The sequence below is a fragment of the Sparus aurata genome, chromosome 5 (assembly GCF_900880675.1).
Source record: "Sparus aurata chromosome 5, fSpaAur1.1, whole genome shotgun sequence".
Taxonomy (NCBI): Eukaryota; Metazoa; Chordata; class Actinopteri; order Spariformes; family Sparidae; genus Sparus; species Sparus aurata.
Genome location: NC_044191.1, coordinates 25,582,725 through 25,591,795, shown reverse-complemented (window position 1 = coordinate 25,591,795; position 9,071 = coordinate 25,582,725). Strand labels below are relative to the sequence as shown.

Sequence of the window (9,071 nt, the reverse complement as noted above, 5' to 3'; positions counted from 1 at the left end):
ATCCCAGGTGATTGCACAGATTAACATGTATTCATCATTAATCAGTAAAATTTCCTTGGATGAATATCAAATCAATGCCTGTTCAATACTTAAATGTACCTGCAACGGAGAAGATTCTGCAGGTGTCTTGGGAACAACTATCTTCTCATTAAATGGGGCAAAGAGAGATTTGAGATGCGCCGAATGCTTGATGTTGTGTGCAGTCGGCTGTGTGCAGCTTGGCATTCCCCATCTGTTTAAACTGGCTCAGTAATACACTACAGCATTACAGACAGGATTTATACTCACAGAGAATCTCGAGGCTTACCATTCAGTCAAGTTAGATTCATTCTCTTATTATTCTATTGGCAGCTAAAGGTCCCATACTTTAGTTGTTTATTGTCTCGGCTTTACAGCTTCTGTGCTTCTGTATTTGAGATGAGTCAACTGTCTGGGATTCTCTTATCTGTCTGGCCCTATTCTCCTCGACTCTCCTTTAGACAAGCAGTTTATCTGCCTTGGCTTGGTGACCTACCCAGTTTAAAGCCGCTGGGTCACAGATAGGGTTGTTATTAGTAGAACTCAAACAACAAAGTGACCTAACTCCACTTAGGCTCAAGATCTTCACACCTGGCTCCAGTCTAACATTTGGTCCTCATGGGGTAAAAGTCACGCTGGGACGTGAGTAAGACCACTTAAAAAAGACACCAAGAAAATCACTTCAAACCACTGGATCTATGTTGTGCAGTACTTATAAGATAAGAATATCCTTTAATATCCATTTTTGTAGCAGCAAAAGGGATAGCAAAATAGTAAAATAAAATAAAATGGGAAAATAGATGGATAGCCATGAACAAGAGAAAACAATTAAAGCAGAATAATATTAACAATATAAATAAGAAACAAAATCAAAAGTTCAAAAATCTTTACGCCTTTGCACATTGGGATGCTGAGTTTGAACTTTTGAATATTTGGATTTAGTCCTTATTGGTTATACTGAACTTTCATTTCAAATTATGGGAAATCTGAATGGTTGGTCCTCGGTGTATAACAGTTTGTTGCTCTGAAAATGTGTTTTTGATAAGCAAATTATAAAAAAAAAAAAATAATCCCAACTCAAGGTCAACAAAAAGATTCAAAGTTCTGGAAGTCGGAGCAGTGTCATCTCTGGGAAGATTATTAATGTGGTACTCCATTTGGCTTTATGTTTGGCGAATGTTGAATTTCTTTAAGGTAATACCACATTAAACACATAAATATGATATTATTATGTACAACAGAAGCGTACATTAACACCAATGTATCCAGTAGAAATGTGTATTATTATCAAATGACATTTTGTACCTGAGTTAATGTTAGATGATATATCACTTCCGGCCGCCATTTTGGATTCAGAGATTCAACTTGGGAAGGGATCAAATAAATAAGTAAATGGTTAAAAACGGTTCCTATATGTAACTGCAGTACACAGAGTAGTTTACCCTGACGGAAAAGGGATCTCTTAAACATCCCCAAAACTCTGGTAAATGTTGCTTAACGACCCTCTGCGTGTTTCAGAGTTTGCTCGTTCACTGAAACAGTTAAGGTTACTGTAACGTGGGTTGCGGGTGCCACGTAAGAAGCCAGGAGCGCGCCATGAGACAGGTGGACAGACGTTTACATATTGGACTGTTGCTGTTCGGACATAAGCTAATTTAGTTGGTAAGTACAGCTGCTTTTTTTCTGTAACTGTCAGCGTAAAATGCTCATAGGCTGTTGTGTTTGTAGCTAATTAACCGGGGAAAAACATGCTAAAGCGTTAGCTGTCAGTTAGCTACAAAACCAAACCAACTTAAGTATGAGCTCTCTGCTTTTGGTTATTAGAAATACTGTCACTATGGTCTTTTGCTATAGCTCTTTCTTTGTTCCTCAACGTTGTTTATTTGTCAGGTATATTAATGACTAACTTGGCTCTTGTGCCTGGACAAACTATGATGGGTATTGGTAACGTTAACTGCTAGCTTTACTGTAGCTAGCACATCCCTCTCCTGGTTCAAGTTGGGTTAACGTTAGCACAGAACCTAGGGCTGTATCACACTTTGATTGAAATCTGTTATGGTTTTGTGACTGGCTGCTATGTGCCAATGTTTTGGCCATGTAAATTTAGATAAGGTGCTTGGTGGTCATAAAAAAAAAACAAACAAAAAAAAAAAAATCTTGGTGCCTTTTCTCTTCCAGACTTTCAGCTTTGCAGCAACTTATTTAAAGTCATTGGTTAAGCAAGGAAAAGCAGTGATGCACATGCCAATGGTGGTTAATATTTTAACTATAATTGTTAGCTTTTCACCCTCCATTTAGAGCAGAGGTCCATTTCTGCGTAGGCAGCAAATAGACAGTTAAAATAGGCTACTGTGTGAGAATTCAACCCAGTTTTGTTCTTAATGACAAGGCAAAAAAAAAGTCAGCTCTGTATTTTATGGTGCAGATATTAGTGTATGTATTGCATACCAAAGGTGTGAATTGTGTCAGATATGCAGGCAGTTATTTTTATTTTGTTTAGTGATACACTGATTGTAACTTTCTGGCCAATTCAAGGTTCATATTTTATTTCTTTAAAATGTATTTTCTGCTGATGTTAACTTAGGCATTCATTAGTACAGGCTATGTATTATGCCTTGTCTGCAATACCCTGTGGGAAATTCTGGTTACAATAAAGATAAATATTGTCAAATTTTTATTGAAAAAGCCATGACTTGTATATACACTATTTAGACTGTCTAGTTAATGCTATGAAGTCGCCTGCATTAGGCGTTAAGTCCAGATGTTCAAAATGAATGTTTTTTTTCTGGCTCTCCTGTCTAATCATCTGGACTGAGGCTTGATTTGCAATGCAGTCAGGAGAAAGTATTAGCGCAGTAATGTTTTAATCTTGGTTTCAGCTCTGTATAACAGCATAATGAATTTGAAAAGAGACAATGTCTTTTACAGTACATTACAGTGTTTAGGCCTTTCAAAACAGTGTGGTTTTAGGGTGTCTTCACTTGTCTTATTTGCCTCAAACTATCTGGGGAAAAAAAGGTTAGATTATTGCTAAGGAGCCGCTATCATGGGAGATTCCCATGATAACGACCGCATGTGAGAACAGAAACACGTTTTTAATGAATTACTTATCAAGGTTTTAATTATTAAAGAGAATGACTGGGAATGAAAGAACTTAATATGGAATAATCATGTTTTAAACTGTCTTGGCTTGTGAACATTGTAGTCTTGTGTAGGCCACTGGTGGAGGAGCATGTACTGTAGGTGACTGAGGCCTGGCCTCACAGAGCTCATCTTAGAGATCTTACGGTCCAATTCCTCCAGAGTTGTCTTGCTGTCACACGTCAACATTTTATCACTACTCCTTGACCAGTGTGTTTTTGCCTTTTTCCTGTGGAGTCGTCCCCGCCACTCCTCCTCTTATACTCCAACTGAGTTTAGCCAGGCTTTAAAATTGCACGCTATTGGAATTTTGTGTCACGTAAAACTGCATTCTACTGAGAGGAATGGTTGAAAGAAACACTGATACTGTGACAGAATTGTGTCAAAGTATCAGACTATTGTGTGTAGACTGAACAACTTTCTAATATCGCCATATGTCTGAACTTGATCTCTTTTGTGCAGCAGTTTCAGCTTGACTGAAATTGCATTATAAGAAAAAAGTGTAGAACCTTGACTCAAAACTTGACATAAGACAGAGAAGTTCTTGGGCATTTATTCTTTCATCAGGGTGTGTTTAATTGTTTAATAAAATTAAGCTTCCTTTTTATATTTCCAGAATGTGCTGTAACCCATGCTCACTAGAGGTGATCATTTTCTAAAACACATTAAGTTTCCTCTCTTTTAAGGTTACCACTGCTTTCTATTCATGCAGAATAGAATACGAATTGACTTGCATTCCTAACTTGGGTGTCATTTATATCTGTAGTGATAGAAATACAAAACATTTATGGAAATTAAGGAAATAGGTGATGTGGACATGCATAACAAATGTGCTTTAGTGATTAAATAATTCAATGATTTAGCAGAACTGATATCTAAATTAAAAACTCAGAAGTCACATTTGGTGAAAGTGACTTCAGAGATTAGGGCATCAACACTGACATCAGTGTTTCTCCTACATAGGGCCATCTGTGTCAGTTTTATCCTGGCTGCCACAAAATCATAAATAGTGAAAGTTTCAATATGACACCTTAAATCAAGTCATAAATCTAAACCAAATGGCACAATTGAAGAAAAAAAACACTTCTGTCAGGGATCTTGTGAGGATGAATATTCAAAAACATAAAAGAAGATATTTAAAAGTGCTTTAATATCACTGTCAGTCATTTTCAGACAGCAGTATTTAAGGAGGAAGAAGAATTTAGTTGAGTAGAATCAGACTCCTACCACTTATCAGTCTGGGCGGTGTTTGAGCCAATGCCAGTACATAGCAGGCATTTTGTATTAGACAACACCTTCCCCATCGCACAACACAAAAAATAGATATCTGAAGACAGCCCACAACCTAGATAAAAAGTTTACTGATGATTGAAATTCAACTGGTGCTATTAGACCCGACAGAAGTAACATTGCACGCAGAGCAGATGAACTTCAATACCAGGAATGTACAAGTACTCAGAGATCATGCTGAAAGCATTTGGTTTCTCTTTGTATTGGACCTCATTATCGGGGTACTGACAAGATGATTTTAACAGCAAATATTTAATTGGACTGTCATTAATATTGGGTAGGGAGAAAAAAATTACAAAATGTGTGCTCCAAATGGCTTTAAATTTGAATTCATGCAGTACTTAAATCCACATAATTACTATAAAAAAAACTATTTAAATATTGGAGCCAGTTAGTTAAATGTCCTCTTCCTACGTGCATTAAATTCAGCTGCATTCTGCTTATTAGGAGGGCTGTCACAACCTCTGCTGTGAACAGTCAAACAATTGGTCTTTTCTAGTAAGCGCCCTAGTCAAGTAACTGGGAAGGATAGATGCCTTTGAGACTCAACTGATGTTTGTCAGCCAAGGTAACTGAACACAGCACACCTACAGATATGTGGGTGTACAGAGCTTTGACAAGGCTACAAACTTACCACTGCAAACACAATTTAGCAAGAGTTACTACAGAGTAACATACTGATGATCATCACTGTTATTATACTCTTTTTTCAGGTTTTGAGGTTAAAGAAAATTAGGTAATTCTTGACTGGATTCAGTGAGATGAAGGTGGATTTCATATGAGTAAGATGCTCTGAAGGGATCCCTTTCTGCCACATGTATGCTGTAATGCAGCGGTACTAGAATTTTAATTCCCTTCTCTCCCTATAAATCTGTAGATATATACATTTACTTCCTGTGTGCAGAACAACTGGGAGTATAAATCCTTGAGATATGCTTCCTCTCTGATGGGTTGTGCTGCTACTTCATGGAGATATTTTCCAAAACATTGACATAAGACAGCATGTAGTGTAAACATACTATATTAATATTTTGAGTAGGATCAGACCAGATATATTAGTTGCCTCAGAGAAAGAAAATTAATACAGGAAGGGTTTCTCAACCATACATCTCCTGTTTCTGTACACATTAAACACAAACATAACATGGTAAATAGAGTTGGAATCTATAGTCGTCAGGAATGTGTAATTAGCTTGTCAGTAGCAACTGACTCATCTTAGGTCCTGGCTGACTTTGGTGTTACTGCAGAGCCAAGGGGAGTGAAATGTCAATCACTCTCGTGCATACCCTGCTGGCAGCCCCCCTCCCTCGTGCAGCATGTACTGAGCAGTGCCCCTCCCCCGTGCAGGTGCAGTGCCTGCTCTTACCTGGTCAGATACTTTCAAGCCCAAACTAAACAGTGGCGGAGAACAGATGACAACAACAGAGCTGAAGAATGCCCCACCATTGCCCATGTCAAAGAAAAGAAATAAGAAGACTGACGAAGAAAAGCAGTGTGAAAAGAAAGAATTGGACCGAGCCAGAGAGAAAACAATGATAAATATCGGAGCGTCATTTCAGAGGTGGAGGGAGCTGCGGGATTTATAAGGACTCAAGAGCGAAGCAGAGTTAGCGGCTTTTCTACTGGACACATAAGGACCCCTGCTCGATCTATGTTTCATTCTATGTTTTAACCACAAGGCTGTGGTGGCGGTGGTTACAGTAAGACTCGCAGTAGCGCATATGGCTGTACGATGTTGCGGTCGAGCTACGTAGCTTGTTGCTAAATCTAGCTTGTTAGCTTGTATGCTAACTTCAGTGTCTAGCTCTGTCTTTATGGCTACTGGTTAGCAAAAGTGTCTTTCAAGTGGGCGTGCAGGTGGTCGAGTGGTTAGAGCGCATGCCACTAGGGCTGCAGCTATCGATTCTTTTTGTAATCGATTAATCTAGCACTTTATTGATCGATTGATCGATTAATCGAGTAATCTGATTTTTTTTTTTTTGTGTGTGTTTTTAAACAACCAAAACAAATAATGCATAACGAAAATGATGTGGCTGTAAAATGATCAAGCATTTCTCAAAAAAACAGAGGTATTCATTCCAACTCCAACATTTGGCTCTAAAACTAAGCCCATTTATTAAGTGCAAGTGCCAATAATTAAACAATACAGATAAATTAACTTACTGTAAAACATGTATAACATGTAAAACTGTGAATACAAACTTAAATAGTAAAGGCCATTTGGCCTTGGTTTTGTTTTCTTCATACAACATTACAAAAAAAGGATTGCACCTTCTGCAAATTACCCACCTGAGAACAAAGAATGATGAATATAAAATATCAAGCCAAACAGGTACACAACGTGTACAATTTATAAAAAATAAATGTAAATAAAACAATTATAAATAAATAAAATAAATAAATTATAAATAAGACTTTTTCAGTCTTAAGTCCCCAAATCCATGGTAACCACACTAATACGGCAATCACAAGGAGGCAAATACACTGTGTGGGAAGACTAGGGTCCTACTACTCCAGAGTTTATTACAGAGTTTATTAGAGTGAGTTTATAATCACAAAACAGCCAATGTAGCACGTAATTCATGATCATGTCTGTATAAAGTGATGTTTATTTTTGCTCTTCTTCGGCGGCTGTTTCAGTGAGTTTTGGGAGCAGAGTGATGAGACGTATACCGTTGAAATTTGTAGAGTCCCAGCTTTCATATGACATGCTGTATGTAGCATTAGCATGAAGTAGTGTAATCGCTAACGCCGATTTTTCGGACATGCGCCATTAGCTTGTTTTTTCTACGTGCTTACGTCCTTTAGTTGCTTGGTGTCGGAATTGAGTCTCGATTAGGTGAAAATGATTATCATTAGCGTTTAGCTGAGCTTCTTCCCGTTAAGTTGGTGTGCTGCATTTATATGTTGCTACATGGTTAGCATGCTCTTATAGGGTGTATAATGCAACATGCGCAGCTCGGGTTGAAGAGGTTAAAAACATCAAAGCTAAACATCATATCTAGTCAAACCGCATCACGACATCACTACAAACACAGAGCTAAATTGTGCCAGCCAGCTAAATTCAAAATGTGTGACGCGCTGGTGTGCTTCCTGAACAACGGTCCGTGTGGAACAATCAGATCCCTGCGCGTATAGTGCGCGTCATAGGAATTTAACGAGGCTTCGAGGCAGAGTTTTGGCCTCGAGGAATTTTTAGAATCGAGTTAATCGAGTAACTCGATGAATCGTTTCAGCCCTACATGCCACATACGCAGCCAACCCGGGTTCGATTCTGGCCTGAGGTCCTGTGCTGCATGTCACATCCCCCTCTCTCTCCAATATTTCATATCTGTCTACTGCTTAATAAAGGTGTCTATGCCGGAAAAAATCTTTAAATGGAAAAGTGTCTTTCAAGTGACCGGCCAGTTATAACATTAGTTTGTGTTCAGTACGCTCTGAAGTGGTTGAATTGGTTTAGAGAAATAACGTTACTCATGCTTCATAAAGGCTGCATGGTGTTGCACCGGGTAATGATTAGCTGGTTACTGAGTCTACAGTAGGGCTGTCAAAATTGCTCCAAAATGACATTCAAATATTCCCTCTAAAAATACACATAGGTTCTAACCATTCGAAAATCTATATTTGCGCATTATGTCAATAACAGCAGGACAAACTAATACAACGAGACATTGTGTAGGTATTTTTTTTTTTCAGTTTTAACATGTCTTTGGAAACATACCTACACATTTCAAAATAGGTAAATGAACTAATGGCCTATACCTTAAAACTTTTAAGACCGTAGACCTCTCGCTCGCCCGCCCCCCTCTTTCTCTATGCGCATACTGATTTAAATAAACAGTTTGATACCATGCGGGCTGTGAAAAATATGAGTCGAGATTAGGGATGTCACGATTACTCGATTTCACAGTTAATTGCGGTATTAAGCGCTACGATTAATTGATCGTAACGTTTCCTGAATACCGTCAGAAAATATTATGCTGGAACCATAGTTAAGGGCAACTCAAACGGAACAAAAACGAAGTTACGCAACACCCACGTGTTGCCGCCGGTTGCCGCTCCCACGTGTGTTGCTTTGTTTTGGTCCCTGCAAGTTGCAGAAGAGAGGCGTGCCTGTGGGGAACATGGCAGAAGAGTTATTCCCCCCGACCAAACATGTTGAATCAGCCGTGTGAGAATATTTTGGATACAGGAAGAACGACCAGGGTGTCGTTTTAGAGGACGGCTTGCCAGCATGTAAATCATGTTATAAAAAAAACTGCACGGAGGGAAGCAAATCTGGGTGGCACGACAAGTCGCCACCGCCCCCCTCCCCACAGACTGAGCTTGCCCGTCAAAACAATAAGCATGGCAAAGCAGCTGCCCGAGGCTCCGTTTTCGTCTGAGAAAAAAATGGGAAACTCCAATACAATCGATTCACAATCAAATCTCCGCTGTTTTAAAAATATTCAAATATATATTTGAATTTAGGATATTCGTTGACAGCCCTAGTCTACCGCGATGTGAGGAATATTGTTTGTTACCCAGGATATTTACAGTAATCTGCATGAAGCACTCGTCATTGTAATTTAGTTGTATTGGTCAGAGAGAGAACAATCGGGGCTTATGTTGTTGTTGTTGTT

At 38.7% G+C, this 9,071-nt stretch overlaps 1 protein-coding gene across 7 annotated transcripts in view; it reads left to right on the top strand.

Moving 5' to 3' along the window:
- The first annotated feature begins 1,367 nt into the window (after positions 1-1,367).
- gpat2 (glycerol-3-phosphate acyltransferase 2, mitochondrial) overlaps positions 1,368-9,071 on the top strand; it is a 160,806-nt gene continuing 153,102 nt past the window's right edge. For all 7 annotated transcript variants that reach the window (XM_030417334.1, XM_030417340.1, XM_030417339.1 and 4 more), the window contains exon 1: positions 1,368-1,680. The gene's annotated coding sequence lies outside the window, so the exon portion shown is untranslated. The remainder of the gene's footprint in view (positions 1,681-9,071) is intronic.